At 38.5% G+C, this 16160-nt stretch overlaps 1 protein-coding gene across 1 annotated transcript in view; it reads left to right on the forward strand.

Moving 5' to 3' along the window:
* LOC141900529 (5'-3' exoribonuclease 2-like) overlaps nt 1–16160 on the forward strand; it is a 38061-nt gene that overhangs the window by 7748 nt on the left and 14153 nt on the right. The gene's annotated exons all lie outside the window — the stretch shown is intronic.

Genomic DNA, 16160 nt, shown 5'->3' on the forward strand with positions numbered 1-16160 from the left:
TGTTCGAACTAAAGTTGTTTATTCTTGTTTAATAAGGATTATTATAAAATTATTAGTCCAAGTACACTTCACTCGAATCATACATGAGTACAATTCAATGTAAACGCCGTAGATAGCTTTTGTCGCAGTTTACAATATATGTATTTCAACTTTAATATTGTGTGACAGCTACTCTGCGTGTATCCTTTCTGAAATTTGCCGACTTGTATTTAGGAAAGCTTCTGTACATGATTCTCGCTAAGTTGCGTATTGTTTCATAAGAAATAACTTCGCATTCATTACCCGCATGTAATGAATTCTTTTCTACGTATTTTTGAATGCGAATGACGTCAATGAAAACCAGGTGCGTCGTTCACTGGTGAGCTGCAAAAAGTTTCAAACACTGCGCTGCACTGGGTTCGATTTAGATCCTGGTACACTGAATGGGCTCGGTAATCCCAGGGATATACAGCGCGGACTATAGCCGCGTTATATCAACCTAGCTCCATTTTTCGTTTCGGGGAAATGTTTTTCAGACTTCGCCTTATTCTTCGGCTCATTTAGCGGCGCTGTACAAAAAGCTGCGGGCTGCGAACGCTTGGTCTTTTATTCTCAGCGGGTACGGTTGTTCTTTAACGCCGGTTTTCCTGTTCGGATTGGGGTATAATTGGGTCGGCGGGGGGCGCGACCGACGACAATGCAGAGGTGTGTGGCACCGAGCTATCTTGCCTTTTCGTTTCACACCACGCTGGCATTGTCGTGAGAACTCTAGCTGAGCTCGCGAGCAATTTCGACAAAAGCGGCGCTTTTCTTCTATTTTTCGAATTACATTTTTCATTCCGTCTTTATCACTCGAAGCAAGTCATTCGGCTTTGAGCACGGAAATCGACGTAAACAATAATTTGTAATGGTATACTGTTATTAATTATGTTGTATTGAACTGTAGCCCGAGGCACGGATCTCGCTATAGAATAGGAAACCCCTGCCTGGTTGATAGATGCTTTAATACACTCTAGTTGTGAATAAACATAATCAGTCAAGGGTGCTTACATTTATGATTTTCAACATGAGATAAATAAATTGCACGTATTCATATCACTTAAAGCGTCCTAAGTGTGAAATCATCCGACAGAAATGATTGACATGTTACTGTGTAACACAGAAAATTTAAATATCCTCCATTAAGCAAAATGCAGGACCCAGTTTGATAGACTGGTATCATCCCGGTAGTTAACTCAATTCAATTTCAATTTCAGTTAACCCCAGGTTAAAGATAATACCAGTCCATAACACCAGCGCCAGAAGTATAAATCTGGCTAAATATTAGAGATTCAAGATACATACAGAGTACAAGATTCAATAATGTTATTTCTAGAGTGTTTATATGAGGGCTTTTGATTACAAAAATTGGATATTTGTTCATATTTGTCACTAACAAAGAAGCATACGTTGCAGCTATTAGTTATGTGATCAGAATATATGTCGATATTCAGCAGTTTTTAAAATATTTCATGGACATATATGAAATAGATGGATAGATGAGTGTCTAAATCCGTTGCACCTGTGCTTAGCGAAATATTACTAATGATTTTATCGATATGATATATGAATACTTCGTGTAATATTTCAAGTGCTATTGTGCGCGTTGTAGTATCTTTCAAAAAAATCCGCTTCGAACATGTTTCATGTGAATATCTGCTGAGCTTTGTGACAAATATTGACGTGTTTCACTTTTTGTCTATCCCAGACATGGATTTTCTGTTGTGTTGATTAGATATTACTGTTGTTAGTATCGATAGTTTAGTAATTTTCAGACATTTTCATATCCGAATATGAATATGTAACTTAAAACGTAAAACTAAAACTTAACCTAAAATATCGAAGCCCTTACAATAGATTATTGACAAGCAAACTGGTAAATTCTAGAATGTGCTGCTCGCTCGTTAGCGACAGTTCTGAATGTCTTAATGATTCAACAGCAGGGGACCCCCATTCCCACATTACCTTTCGGTTGGTTGATGTTTACTCCCTAGGGGACCGGGGGACACCCATCCCATTCAACACATCTGCTTCCTACCGATAAAATTCATCTCCATCTGCTATCAAAATTATATCAATATAATATTCATATCAATAATTGTTGATATATGCGATTGTTATTTCTATGTAGCACGTTGCGTCATTTAATGTGCACTGAATTAGATGATGGTAAGCTTGACAATATTAACAAGATCAATGAAATATCTACTTCCTCTCTGATTATGTGAATGTAACTAATCCCTCAAAAAGGTACTAGGCAGTATATCGCATAAAAAACTGTTCATGCAGATATGATTTAATTTTAAGTGTAAGTTGTGGTCAACCTCAAAGTTTTAAATAATCTAGCTTATGAACACACCTGACTGGATACGGATAATACATTGCCAATTCCATAGCCCATAGCCCTATCAGTGCCCTCTGGGGGTGACATGTAAAACAATGAAGCCGCATTGTCATGTTTTTGAAATCGCCCGGAGCCCGAGCTCCGGGGCACGCTCACCACCTCTCCAGTGGATTGGTTTCAAATGTTAAACGATTAATCAGAATTTAAATCTTCATTTTAGCTGGCTGTCTCTAGAGGGAAATGCCCGGGGACAGTTTCTCCGAAAGCTTAAGGGCCTTTCTTGGTGTGGTACTTGGGTGATATATAGACGTGTTTAATTAAACAGGTTTTGTGCTAATTGCCGACGGCTGTTCGATCCTTCTGGGTATATAATCTGGTTGGATGAATGGAAAGATCTGGTGAAGGAGTAGGTGGCCCGGTTTATAGAGTTACAGATGAGAGGTATCAGTGAAGATCAGTGTGCTTGGTAAAGGGCACTTGGACTGGTCTCGATAGCATCGTGTTTAAAGCCCGAGATTAGTTTAGTTTCATCTCTCATTCTCATTTCAGCCATAAGTGATCATTAAATATTGAGGATTTCCAAAAGTCAAAATGAGTTATAATGGGTCGGAGATTGGTTTGTTTACAGGACCTGTCTGAACCAATGACACCAATCAGGTGAAGCCAGTTAATATAAATCAGATTATCAATTGACTATGGCTGTAAAATGGATTCTTTGATTTTTAACGTCTGATGAAGTTTCTGTTTCCCAGCGAGGTTTCCCGGGAATGAAATCCCTTATTTTGTACCTCCAAGCATAGTCGATCACTACTAGAACTAGGGAAAGCTGTTTAAAAGCTAAGCACATGTAAAAATATGGCTGTTTAAACAATAGATGTTTAAACTAAAATGTGGAAAATATGTTTCAACGTTTTTATCCTCAATCTGGGACACGACGAATGGAAAGGTCAAAACAACTTTCATCGATCTAATCACGTTTTATAGTCCATGATCTAATGAACCTCCTGTGAAAGATAGTTTCCGGAATAATGCGGATAAACCCTCGATCGACGGAGTGTCCGTCCGACCGGATATAGCAGTTGAAACTCGCAGTTATATCATTTCACGACGAGTGTAAGCGATTATTATTAGTCCGGGTATGAATCATAATCAATGCTAAGGGTACTTGTCAATCGTTGGGCAACTATTGAAACTGTCGAGCTTCTTGCATCGGGGTATTTTATATGCATAGCTTCTCTGAGCGTTTCACAGTTGTCGAACTGCGATTCGACTGAACCAATTCACCCTTCGTCGTTTCCCTAATTCTATTTGCGCAGAGAAATTGCTTGTGATGATAAATTCGCCATTAAATTGATTGTACTTAACGCCTTCTGCGACGATGGAACGGTTTAATGAGTTTCAGTCACTGACCACTTCTTCGACCTCAATAGTGATAGAATTCGATAAGCCATCATTGTCTGGCAGATTTTTTCAAATTGTCAATAGTCGCAGGACTTACTTGAAACTCGGGTTCGTTGGTTTTTCCAGTAGATGTTTGTCATTTAACAAACTCTCAATACTGTAGACTCTAACTTGTTTAACCCGCCTCAACATCATTATAAGGCATTCAAAGCTGGCCTGATGGTTTCTTTCCCAGTGGAAAACCATTGAAACATGAATGAAACCACAAATGCTGGATCGATGATATTGACATTATATGAAAAATCGCCCAGTTGTCATCTCAGCAAATCACCTGTAAAAATATTCAAAACGGCATCTTACTGCTGTTCAATCAATCTAAGGTCGAAATGATTTAACATCGAATGTAATATGTCTTGATAGATTCCTAAAACCGGCTGAATGTGAAATATATTCTTTCTTTTTAAAGAATGTTTTCCAATTCATTAAAAAACTTGACTGCATAATATGTTTTGTTATTACGGAGTGCACTCATTGTTCGTACATCTGTACATTAGCGACGTTGCCCTAACTAGGTTAATTGCCATGCATTCGGCGTTCCTCTTGACTGATTTTATCCGCTAAAAGCCCAACGAGTCGTCTAAATCGATATGTAAAATGGCTCGACGCCGGGTAGCCCCATGCGTTACTAATGGAGACGAACTGATATTCTACCAGTTCCTTCTTCCTCCATTAATGAAAATTATTCCTCATTGAAAACCTCTTGGCTTCTAATGGCGCATTCTCAAACTATTTTTTCATTGTTTCCATCATTGGTTGCTTATTTCAGGTGCGATGCCTCTAGGTGGCGTTGGCAGCATCTGCGCGAATCGGTCTGCGCGTTTTTATCGCGTTTTCTGTATTTATTATGCTGCCATTTTATTGCTGATTTTCGAATTTCTCTCACAAAATGACATGTGAACGAGCCGGCAATTGTTATCAAGGGTAACGATATTGCTCTCAATTGCAACCAGATATGAAAACAGAAGGAACTGCTAGAGATACTTCAGCGACTGTAAGCTGTCAGTAGGACGGCCCTATACAATTTATTCTATATTCGGTAGAATAATGATCGAGACTTTCGCGTAGTTATTCAATGCTGCTGTAAAATCGTGCGCAGAAAGCGTCATTTTCCCACCACTCAAGAGCACTTAGCTGACGATACATTTCCAAACTGCATATAAAATGTACTTGTAGAATGTGAGATTAGGTTTTCGTGTGTCATAATATCCAATATTCCGCGTTTTGGTATTAAAAAACGTCTCGGCATCGTTTCTGAACCGAAAACCCGGGTCAACTACGCGGAGTGAAATTTTTCGCGGTTTTAGAATATAATACTGTAAGCCCGGTGTAAGATGCTGCGGTATATAGTCCATCCGGCTCGTACATTGTCGTATAAGTCGGTTCATTATCAAGGCTGATTTAAGAGTTGTTTTTGAGTTTCTGTGTAAGTCTCGTCGAGTAGCTTATGCCGGTCCTTGAGCTTGCTTGCCATTTCCATTCGAGTACCCGTAGCTACATTTTCTTAATGATGTATATTCAAAAAATTGGCGCCACTCGAATCAGTATTTTGCCGGTTTCCTGCCGGCTAGTATGTGGAGGGCTGCGGCTGAGTGTCGTCATCTCTTTGATTCGGCAGAAATTTACCAATCAGTCGTGACTCAAAGTGGTAGAATGCCGAATGAATTCGCGGAGAAATCCCCGACCTGAAGTTAATTATTTCTTGGCGGAGTGCGCTAGAATTGCGACTTTAATTGGCAAGCGACGGTAGTAAGCACCGCAGAGGAGGCAAGACTCGGCGAACGAAATCTCTTACCAACCTCTCACATGAATCTAGTTTAGTCCCGACTGAGAGCACTCGGTTGTAGAGCGGGCTTTGTGCATCGAAATGCCCCTTGCGAAAAGAGCGCTTCCCCGACGCTGAAGATAGATTTGAGCACCATTTTGGGCCCAGTCGAAGTACGCGGGGATTCGGCGTAACGGGGCTAGAATAGGGGAAGATTAAAATGAGCATATATAAAGTGTTGTTGTGTGACATGGTTGTCGTATGGAGTCCTCTCATCATCTCATTCACAGTAACATGGGTTAAGTGCAGCCCAAGAGTCTCACAATTAGGTGGAGAGGGGAAAAATTGGGGATAGGGACGTTATAAAAGCCACAGTTAGTATCTTGATGGTCGGGATAGGCTTCACCGGTAGATTCAGGCAGCTCAGTCTGTTCTATTCTCTCTCCCGGGCTCCGTGAGCGTCGGAATTCATTGATATTAACGGTATCTCTATTCGATGGAATATATTTTACCTGCAATAATGGAAATGCAGCGATTTTCTGATAAGATCTATTTCGGGAATAGTCAATGCGGGAGAATATCGTAATTTTTGCGAAATCAGGAATAATGGATGATAATTAAGGATTGCTAATTCAGTATGCCCACGTTCAAACTATAGTAAGTGTAAACTGTGTGATGGTTACGTTAATTTTTTTGGCGTGAACTAATTTCATCCAATAGTAAGTTGATGTAGGCCTACGTCATTTCCATAATGATCACAATTGCTGATTGGTTTTTGCGAAAACATGGTGGTTGAAAATGATATCATTTGCCAGCGCATAGAGTTTCCTGGTTCGTAGAAGGTATCAAAGTAACTATTCAAAAAATTGAAAAAAAAAACGTTGGTACTTCCTGGGAAAGTGTCACTTACTATAGACATGTGTAGGAATGGCAGCTGAATACCTATGTAACAAATATGACCTATGCGATCTTTCGTTTATGAGTGGTACCCATTCCTATATGTGGGCACAATTTTATTGACGCTAAGTGATATTATAAGTGTATAAATTGTGCCTTGGTCTGGTATTTCTAGGGCTCTTCACCGAAAACCATATCGAATGAATGCCAATCACACAATTGTCGCTTGGTATTTTCTTCAGTTAATATATTCAGAATTTGGTCGTTCCAAGTACCTATAGCGGCGTCACGGAATAAACCTGAAGTGCGCGTATCCGAGGTCTTGAACAAAAAAATTGCATTGCCGTAGAGCTACTTTCCGTTAAAAATGGAAATTGAAAAAGAATTATCGGCGAATCTTATTTGCATAAGAATCTCTGTTTCGCTTTTTAAATTTGTAACGTCGTGGGGAAAATTTTTGGAAACTTTAAATTTTCATTTTAGAATTCAAATCGTTTGAAGAAGTCTCAGCGAGTTAAACATGGCGACAGATTGTACGTTCAAATATAAACAAATTATTCTCACTCCTTACGTGGAGATAAATTGATAACATTTCAACGATGACCATTACATGATATGAGACGATTTCTTGAGTAGGTCGTAAATTTCATTGGCATAAATTAGCCGAATAGAGACACATGACATTGTGGAGGGGTTTCCCATTGAATTTATCCATTCATGAAAATGAAGTCATCTATTGGCATTTGGAATTTAGGTTTATTTTAGGTTTTTGATCAATTTTGTTTTGTATTTTCGATGAGTTTAATTAAGCGAATGACAGATTAGTAACTATAATGTTGCTTTTCACGTATATGTGTTTGCTCTTATTTGGTGAATAAACTTTAAGCTGCATGTGTAATGCATGAATAACTGCATCATATTTTCATACAATTTCATTTTCATGATCAGCATGTATTTATCGAAGGCTTCAATAATTTATTTCGCTGTTACAATGCATATTGACAGGTTGACACCGAGTAGTCAGACTATGATGATAAACAAGCATGTATTTTTGATAAAGTTGGTGCTGGATAAACGTGCGCTGATGTGTTACAGGCGGTGTATTGCTATAGTGTTAATTGCGAATGTCTCTACAGTTTCTGATAGCTAGGGCTCTTCAAGTTTTACTAATGGTCTCCGAAGAGACTATCAGTTTCCATATTACTGGCAGATATCGATGTTTTAATGAGTTGACTACGGTTCAAAGTTATTGTAACCATCGGATGAGTAGGATAATGTGCAGTCATAAATTTCTCGCTGAACGCACTCCAAAGTATGAGACTTGTTTGAAAAAAAAACTGGCAAAACTCTCGAAATTTGTGGTTGTTTGTCACCGTAAAACACCTTCAGATATTTAAGAAAGAATGACTGATATACAGTTACAGAGGTTGATTAGAAGCTTCAGAATTCTGACACTAGACAGTGGTGACATCTACCTTTCAATTCGCTGACTAATCCGGTGCGGAAAGAATATGTTTCGAAAGCTTGAATTCAGGGGGCGCCACTAGAAGAAGCTATGACGGTTAATCATAGCTATTCAAAATGCAAACTTAGTTTATCGATCGTATCATGTACTTCAGACCCAGTGGTCTTTTATATTAGGTAGTAGCCACAGCTGGGTAAATATGAAATGAAGTACTGTATTTGAGCTGTGTTCTCGTTTTCTCGTTTGGTCCCATATGTGTTTAAATATCAATAACTGTTAGTTATTGAATGTGTTAAATGTCATTATCTGATCATTAGATACGATATTTTACCCTGTTCTGTTACAAAGATCTGGTGGCCTGACTACACTTTTTGGGGTGCGGGGAGGTGTGAATAATTCCATGACCATCTGAAGTAGAACGCGCTGAATGCCCGGATCACGGATCATCTGGAAATTTGTTATGAATATAACAGTTACGTTTATTTTCCAAGTAACTATAGATAGAGTATCGATAATTTTCTAATTCTGTCTGGTAAATTCTAGGGGTCTCTTTTGTTCCATCAAATACACGTACAGTTCGTATTGCAGGGATAAGATTTCATTCACGACGTCGATTTTGCTTGAAGCAGTTTTTAAGATACTTATTTGTAGATCAAATGACTATTAATGATTATGTGTATTTGTAACATTTTGAACCCCTTGCCGCCTATTACTTTAAACAACTCGCATCCATTTCAAGCCACTCGTCGTTATTTTGTTGCCGCACTTGTATGATTTCTATACTGACGCCGAGTACTATTTTGACTTGATTTGTCAAGCATCAGTTATGTAAATCGGTAACACTCGTACCTGGGGCTCTAGTGCTGACAGGGACACTTGTCATCTAGCTGAAGTAATGATATGTTCTTAGGTAAATTTTCCAAACAAATTGAAGCCTATATTTCATTTAATTGACAGTGAATATTACAAAAATAGGAAATGAAGAGGTATTTTTACGGTTAAGGAATGGGACGCAATGCGTAGACTCGTTATTTCAATAATTATTAATGTGTTAAATGTAGAAGTTGATAAGAGCTTATCCATCAGTTTACTGAAGAAATTGTGCTTGCAATTGATAAAATATTCTGAGTTCTACTTCTTCATCTCACTGTTGTAATACTTGATGCACAAAGATGAAATATGTTTTTCTCATATGTAAAGGATGATTTTATGATGTGTGAAGTAGAACTTATTTCTGACAATTATTGAATCGAGTGAATCTTTGCGCATTTATACAACTGTTGTGGTATTTGAAATATTCGCAATGATTTTCTATGTTTTTTCGCCATGTCTCTTGATTATGTGAAGAGTTGTCAATCTACGTTGTGAGGACCCTTTCTTTTATTCGGCGTTCTCAAAGCTTAGTACATAACTGCACAACGAGTGGCTCTCGTCGAAGACGTTCAAGACGCTTTTACACAATCGCAAAACTCGCGCTCGAAGCGAAATGCATTGTAAACGCGACGAATTCGCGTATTTAAACAGTGCTGCCGCGTTGCCTGATGATGTACAACAATGCCGGCGATGCTGTTGCCATTGGCACCGGTGGACGCTCGTTTCCTGTCTTTCTCCGGGTTGTTGTGATATGATATTTTTGTTTGACTCCGATGCGGAGGAGATGATATCGATACCGAGAACGGCGAGGATATGGCCACCGGCGAGACGGTGCGTATTTACACGATGTACGCTCGACTGTGATAGGTTTTAACTTCTTTCTTTCCTCTCACTCGGCAATACGATATTGTTGACTGAGACATCGCTGTCCCCGCGGCTTACGATATTAGACCTGACTCTTGCTTCATCTATGCCGCTGCCACATCGCCTGACTGTGCCGTTTATGAATTAATCCTTACCTTAAATCGCTCGTAACTGATGTTCATTCTTCGTTTAAGCAAGTTAACGCGCATGATTTAACTGGGATGAAATTTAATTTCTGGTCAATTGATTTGTGGTCGTTATAGAATCTGTTCTGCTGTCATTAACATTAGTTCTCGACTTTTAATCTTATAATGGACAGTAAATTGTGTGAATTCCTCTGCCAGAGGGGCATTCAGCTCTGACCAGACAGATATATTATAACAAAGATATACTAAATAGCCAATGAAATTAACTTCATCTGGGATGAATGAAAATAGACTACTATATCCATTTATAGATGGATAAGACCTGTTTTTCTAGGATATTTTGCTTACTTTTTGGGGTACATTCCTCATTTAGGTGTTAACAGAATCCCAAAGAGACTCCTTTAATCAAGTTAAATTGGAAAGAAAGCCTCCATTTCTTAAAATTTCTTGAATTTGAACATTGTAACCGTGCCTATATGAAGTAGTTTTTCTTGGGTCTCAAAAGCGAAATCAGGGTGTCATTGGTAAAACATTGATTGGTTTTAGATACTCTTGAATTATGCTTTTCTTGAAATTGTTAGTATCAAAGTAGTGACAAATCCTTATATGAGGCAATGAACAATAGTAGGAATCATGGATAAGAGTAATATTCGTTTTTTAATATTCCATTTCTTCAGATTGTTAACTGTGTTTTGAGTGCAGCGATGATGTATATTCCATGCGATATTAGTTGTAGATTATACTATTACGGATTTCAGATTTCGTCATCGCTGACATCAATGTTTACCGGAGCTTTCTCTGTACACATCTCTACATCTTCATTGCGTCTGTACGAGTGCCTCATCTGACCTCTCACCGTTTCATTTTCTTCACAGTTATTATATGATGGCAAATATTTACCCTGGTGCGCTGTGCTAGGCAGCACCGGGTGTCATTGCGTTACTAATTCAACTCCATTAAAACTCTTTTCAATATTAATATTCATCGGGGGCTTTGTTTGATTGTCTTCCATTTCCGGGTTTCGTATGGCAACGCTTGATATTGAGAAATTAATACTACTGTGAAGTTTAATTAAAAAAATAATAATTTGCGTCAAGAGTCGGGGAAAGTTAGTCAAGGAAAAGAGGCTGGAGCTGGTGTCAGAGGCAGGAGTAATAACAAAATGTCCCCCTCAAGAATGAATATTTAACCTAGTTGATAAGTACTTATAGTTGTAATGATTAGCATAGAAAAGTTGGACAAATTGCAGGGCCTAGTATTACTGAAAGAAATAAAATTATCTTCAGAATAAATGTTCTTAATATAGAAAAAAAGAGATCATATTGGACAAATTGCAGGGCCTAATTTTGCCAAATGAAATGAAATTATGTTCAGTTATTTAGAAAAAGATATTTTTGATCAATTAAGTGCAGCAATTGGAATCAACGTAGATTGGTTTATGAAACAGAGGTTGAAGTGTCATTTATTTGATGAAACTCGAGATAAAAATGATATGGAAATTCAAGGTTTGCGATGGTTGAAGCTGTGTTAAAGTACAGGTTATTTGAGGTCTTCTGTTTTATGTATTGATCAGTAATAACTGCGGTATTGTTTCTCGGGGATCGATTTCACGCGATGGACTAATGTTTAATCAGAGGCCGATAAATCTATCACGTTTACAGCATTATGTCACACTATGGTATCTGTTACACGTGATTAAGTTCCAAATATTTTCAAAACAAGTGATTAAGTTCCAAATACTTTCAAACCGCGCCCAATTTTCGATATACAAGTGACTTCGGTTCTTCATGTCGGCTAGTGAATCGAGTTCCGAGTCAGTTCATTTGAGTTGTGGAAGATAAGTAGTGCTCGATGAAAAAGAGAAATAGCAACTAACGGTTTGAATGAATATACACTTTATTGGTGTTTACTCGGTTAGAAGTAGAAACCAGTAACGACATTGTGTCAATCTGGCCGGGCTATAGTGTAAGTGGGTGCAAACTATGAAGTAAGTTGATTAACTACTGCACATTAAGGTGACAACATCAAACACGCGACGACCCTTGAATCTCACGGACTCCTTTACCCACCATTAACCGTAAATGCGTTTGCCTTTCAAATACCCTCTTAAATTGAGCTATGAGTGAACACTTGTCATTAACAGTACCACGCCATCTCAGCCGACACATCTTACATGCTACCTCGTCCAGTTTGTTACTAGTCAGTGATATAGGCCCACGGGCGATTTTTAAATGGAATTACGTTGATGTCGCATTGTACCTATAATCGGAAGTGTCATCTCTTTTGTTGCTTCATCATCATTGAAATTACTATCAATGAAATATCATTTCTCCAATGCGTGTGACACTATGCGTCGGTGTATTGTAATCGCTTCATAAACTCGTTCTCACACTCAAACAGTATTAATTAAATTTTCTATCAAGTCAGGCCCTTGCTATGCCAGAATACTCCTGGATCCAGGTAGTTTGTATTGGGTGAGTCTTAAAGACTAGTCTGGTGACACATAAACATGAAACAGAAATGTTTTTCTGGCTGTACATAAAAGAAACAGTGAAAACGACGATGAAAGCAGTGGAAATGGTGAAACATAAGAAAAGCATATCTGTTTCATGTTTCATATCTCACTATGTGCCCAACCCTTTATCGCGTCGTGAATATACAAAACTTGTATCGTATCTTTTTATGTGATACTCTTGTTATAAAATGTTGAAAGTTCCGAATGATTCTGAAATAAAGAATAAAGACAAAGATTACAAAATCCACTGCCGGCTGATACTCCCAAAGGAAGACTAGTCATCCTGCTTCATAGCCCCGTCTCTCTCGAGTGGCTGCAGAAATTCAGCTGTAATTGAAAGTTTCTGTCACCGCGCGGTTTAATGGACTTGTTAAGACGCATGCGAACTCAAGTGGCGGAATACGAAGTAAAAGTTTTAGCGGTACGGGCTCTCATTAACCGGCTGCTGAATACTGATTACTGATCACTTCCTTATAATGCAAATGTTTCATGCTGAAGTTACGACTTGTCTTTCATCCTGATATAGTAGACCTGAATCCAGTTCCTTAGTTGTGAGTTAAATTTGACTGTATTAGAGTTAAAACATTGAAAGTGAATTGATTTCAACCCACGAGTTAACTCTTACTCACAACTGTGGAACCGGGCCCAGAGGAAAAAATGAAAAATCTTTATCGTATCATTCGATTAAGCTGTCTTATATCTGTGTTATTTTATTTTTTTGAAATCAACTGCTGGGTAGTTAAAAAGTTTTTCGATGTTGATTTCCATTTTCGCTGCATCTTTCTCTAAAATCGTTCATATACAGGAAATATCGTACGACTATACTTTCGTAATGCATCAACTGACATATCGAATAACGGATACGTTTCCCCGTTCAGAATTTTTCACGAAATACGATTTTGATTATAGAAAGGGATGCCAGTCTTCGTTAGTCCAGATATTCATGTTGCTACTCGAATGATTAATAGACCGAGTCCTCGGATTGAATTTGATTATCCGACATTATTAAGCACATTAAATTTCTTAATTTCGTTAGGACCGGGTAAGAAAAGACGCATTCGTGGCTAGCGCCCACTTAGACTTGTGTTAAGCCTGACAAGTGGTTGGCGGAGGTATTGTCCGCGCATGATTTGATTGTACATCGTTCGATGTTGACAGCTGAGGGACGATTCAATCACTACACTGTATTTAACCCGGGACACTTGATAAGTTAAGCACCCGTCTATTTATGCCTTACACCAGATGGGATCTCACTCAACCGTCCAGACTCGAGTAGCAGAAAATTCGATTTGTTCATCGCTTTCTTCCGCCATTCTCTGATCGTCTACTATATCTTTCCTGGTAATAGTATTGACGTGACTGACTTAGTTTTTATCGCCCTTCAAAGATTTCCTTAGTTATATTAATATTCGTCAAATTGGATTTTTTGAAGATGAAAACCGGGGTATATTTTGATGCTGAGTCGGATGAAATCAAACAGCATTAGCCGCGTTCACACTACGTCATTTAGAACGATCTAAGTTTAGTTTTAGTGCAGTCTAGTGTAGCAGGGTTCGTGCTGCGTCCAGCGATGCCATCACAGGTAGGAATCCCTGCTAGGGGAGTATGTCCCATTTGGAACGGTCTAAATAGTGGTAGTACGGGCCCATTGTCTGGTTAGTGGTGGTGATAGGAATAGACTGTATTGGATAAGAGAAATGCGTCACACCAAATTGATTTTCATTTAATATTCACATTTTGAGGGAATATAATGATGACAATGTTAAGCTTTAAGGAGACAAAGAATGACAACAAGTGGGGTACAACTGTCACTCAGGAGGGTCTGCTTCTTTATCCTCAATAATTCAATAATTTCAATTTTCGAAACCCTCGCTGCCGTGGTTACAATGATTGGTCACTTTCTTTATTGTTGACTGGTAGTGACCACTAGTGTTTAATCAATAACCCAACTGCTGGTGCAGGGTTTTAGCAAACATAAGTATAATACGGCACATGGTCAATAGTTTTTAGTTTGTTGTTCATCAGATCGATGTATAATGGTCATCATTTATAAGAATGGAAAGGCTTTATATTTGCGCAGTTGTTACATTGGCACATATTGTATGGACTTACCAGAAATACAATAGGCTTCTCAAAAATCCATTTGAATTTATTATGTAGGCATAAGTTGTTGGAAAGTTTGAAAATCGTACTATTTTTCGATTTATTGGTAAATGTGTATAGTTATTCGCGAATCAAATGGCTATTTGGTGCAAACATAATGTTTTCATCATTCTTTTAAGTAAAAGTTTACACCAAACTGTCTGTCCACTTTGGTAATTTTGTTGAAGTGTTGACAAAATCAACAGCAGAGGCACCTAATCCACGCATTAAGAGTCTTGTGACTGTTTTTCTAAGCCCACCGTAAGAGTGGATAACAATAGCGGAGTGGTACTAGTGAAACCTAATTTGAAATACTGAAACCAGCACCAAGGCTTCTTCATCTTCAGAGGGTCTACTTTTACCAATTCGTGTTGATATTGTCAGAAACAGCCTTCTTACGAGTTTATAACTACGAGTACATTTTCTTCGCTTTTATCAGGCTTTTATGAGATTAAGAGATCGAGTGCGAAATGAAGAATTTGCTGAGAGATGTGCTTCGCTCGTGCTATTTGTACATTCCAGTGGTATTGTACGGTTATGTCGACTTTTGGCCCGACGGTGTTCACAAGCATTTGCAGTGTGTGCTGATCAAACAGTCGATCTGTCAATCACGCATTCCCCGTGTCACTGCTGTTTCATGTGAGAAATTACTTTTTGAACGTTGAAGGTATTATTAAGCTATCGGTAATTCATAGTTTCATCTTTCGTTTTCATTATTGTTACCTGTAAAAGTGCGATTAGTTACTCTGTCTCGTCCATCCCGAGGTGCATTTAGAGATATCCTCACAACTATATTGTAGATTAGTCTAGGATTTGTCATACACCATTAGGTTGTGTCAATATTGTTGGCAGAATTAGTAGCTAAATGTGGGAATCCGAATTGAAATTCTGTGTGAAAGATTTCGCCTTACAAAAGAACATATTTAACGAATGAATATGATTATTTCCAGTCGGATCAACGTTTTGAAAAAACATCAATTTTGGCTTTGTGATGTGAGCTATATGTTTTTGTGGTCCGGTTTAAAAGTAAATCACTAACGCATTGTTACCTCTCTTTACATAGGTAAACCTCTATTTCTCACCCGACTAAGTAGGCTATTTACAGATTTGAGGCATTGAACATTCCTACATTGTAGTCCTACCAAAAGAACCGTTGCATCATTGTGAGCTAGCCCTAAGATTAATTTGATTGACACATTTGTGGATTTTGTCCGCAGCTTCGGGTTTATGATGCAAATTCTACCAGATTTTAAAGTTTGTTTTATGGCGCTTCTCGATGACACTCATCCGACTGTAAAAGACCCCCACTCAAAACGGCCAACATCACCCCGTAGGACAGCTTTAGAAATATGAACAGTTACACTATGTGAAATTAACCTGATTGTTGAGCGATTTTCTAGCGTTTTTGTTGGAAACAGTTACAATCATGCGCGGTGTGTAACGTTGCTAATGATGTGTCATTGAGGTTCGCGTGGAGTACCATCCAAACGGCGATTGTAACTGTTTTCCAGTGGGAAAACAATGAAACTAGAACTCCCGATGTTGATTAATTACTATCATTGTCGTGTATTTGAGCGGCGATAATTGTTGTTTGAATTCGGTCCGCGCGATCCCGGTGCCAGGAGACCGGGCGCTACTATTCCCATCGGCGTTTCGGCCAGATTTTTGCGTGT

This window comes from Tubulanus polymorphus, chromosome 1 (assembly GCF_964204645.1).
Source record: "Tubulanus polymorphus chromosome 1, tnTubPoly1.2, whole genome shotgun sequence".
NCBI classification, from domain to species: domain Eukaryota; kingdom Metazoa; phylum Nemertea; class Palaeonemertea; order Tubulaniformes; family Tubulanidae; genus Tubulanus; species Tubulanus polymorphus.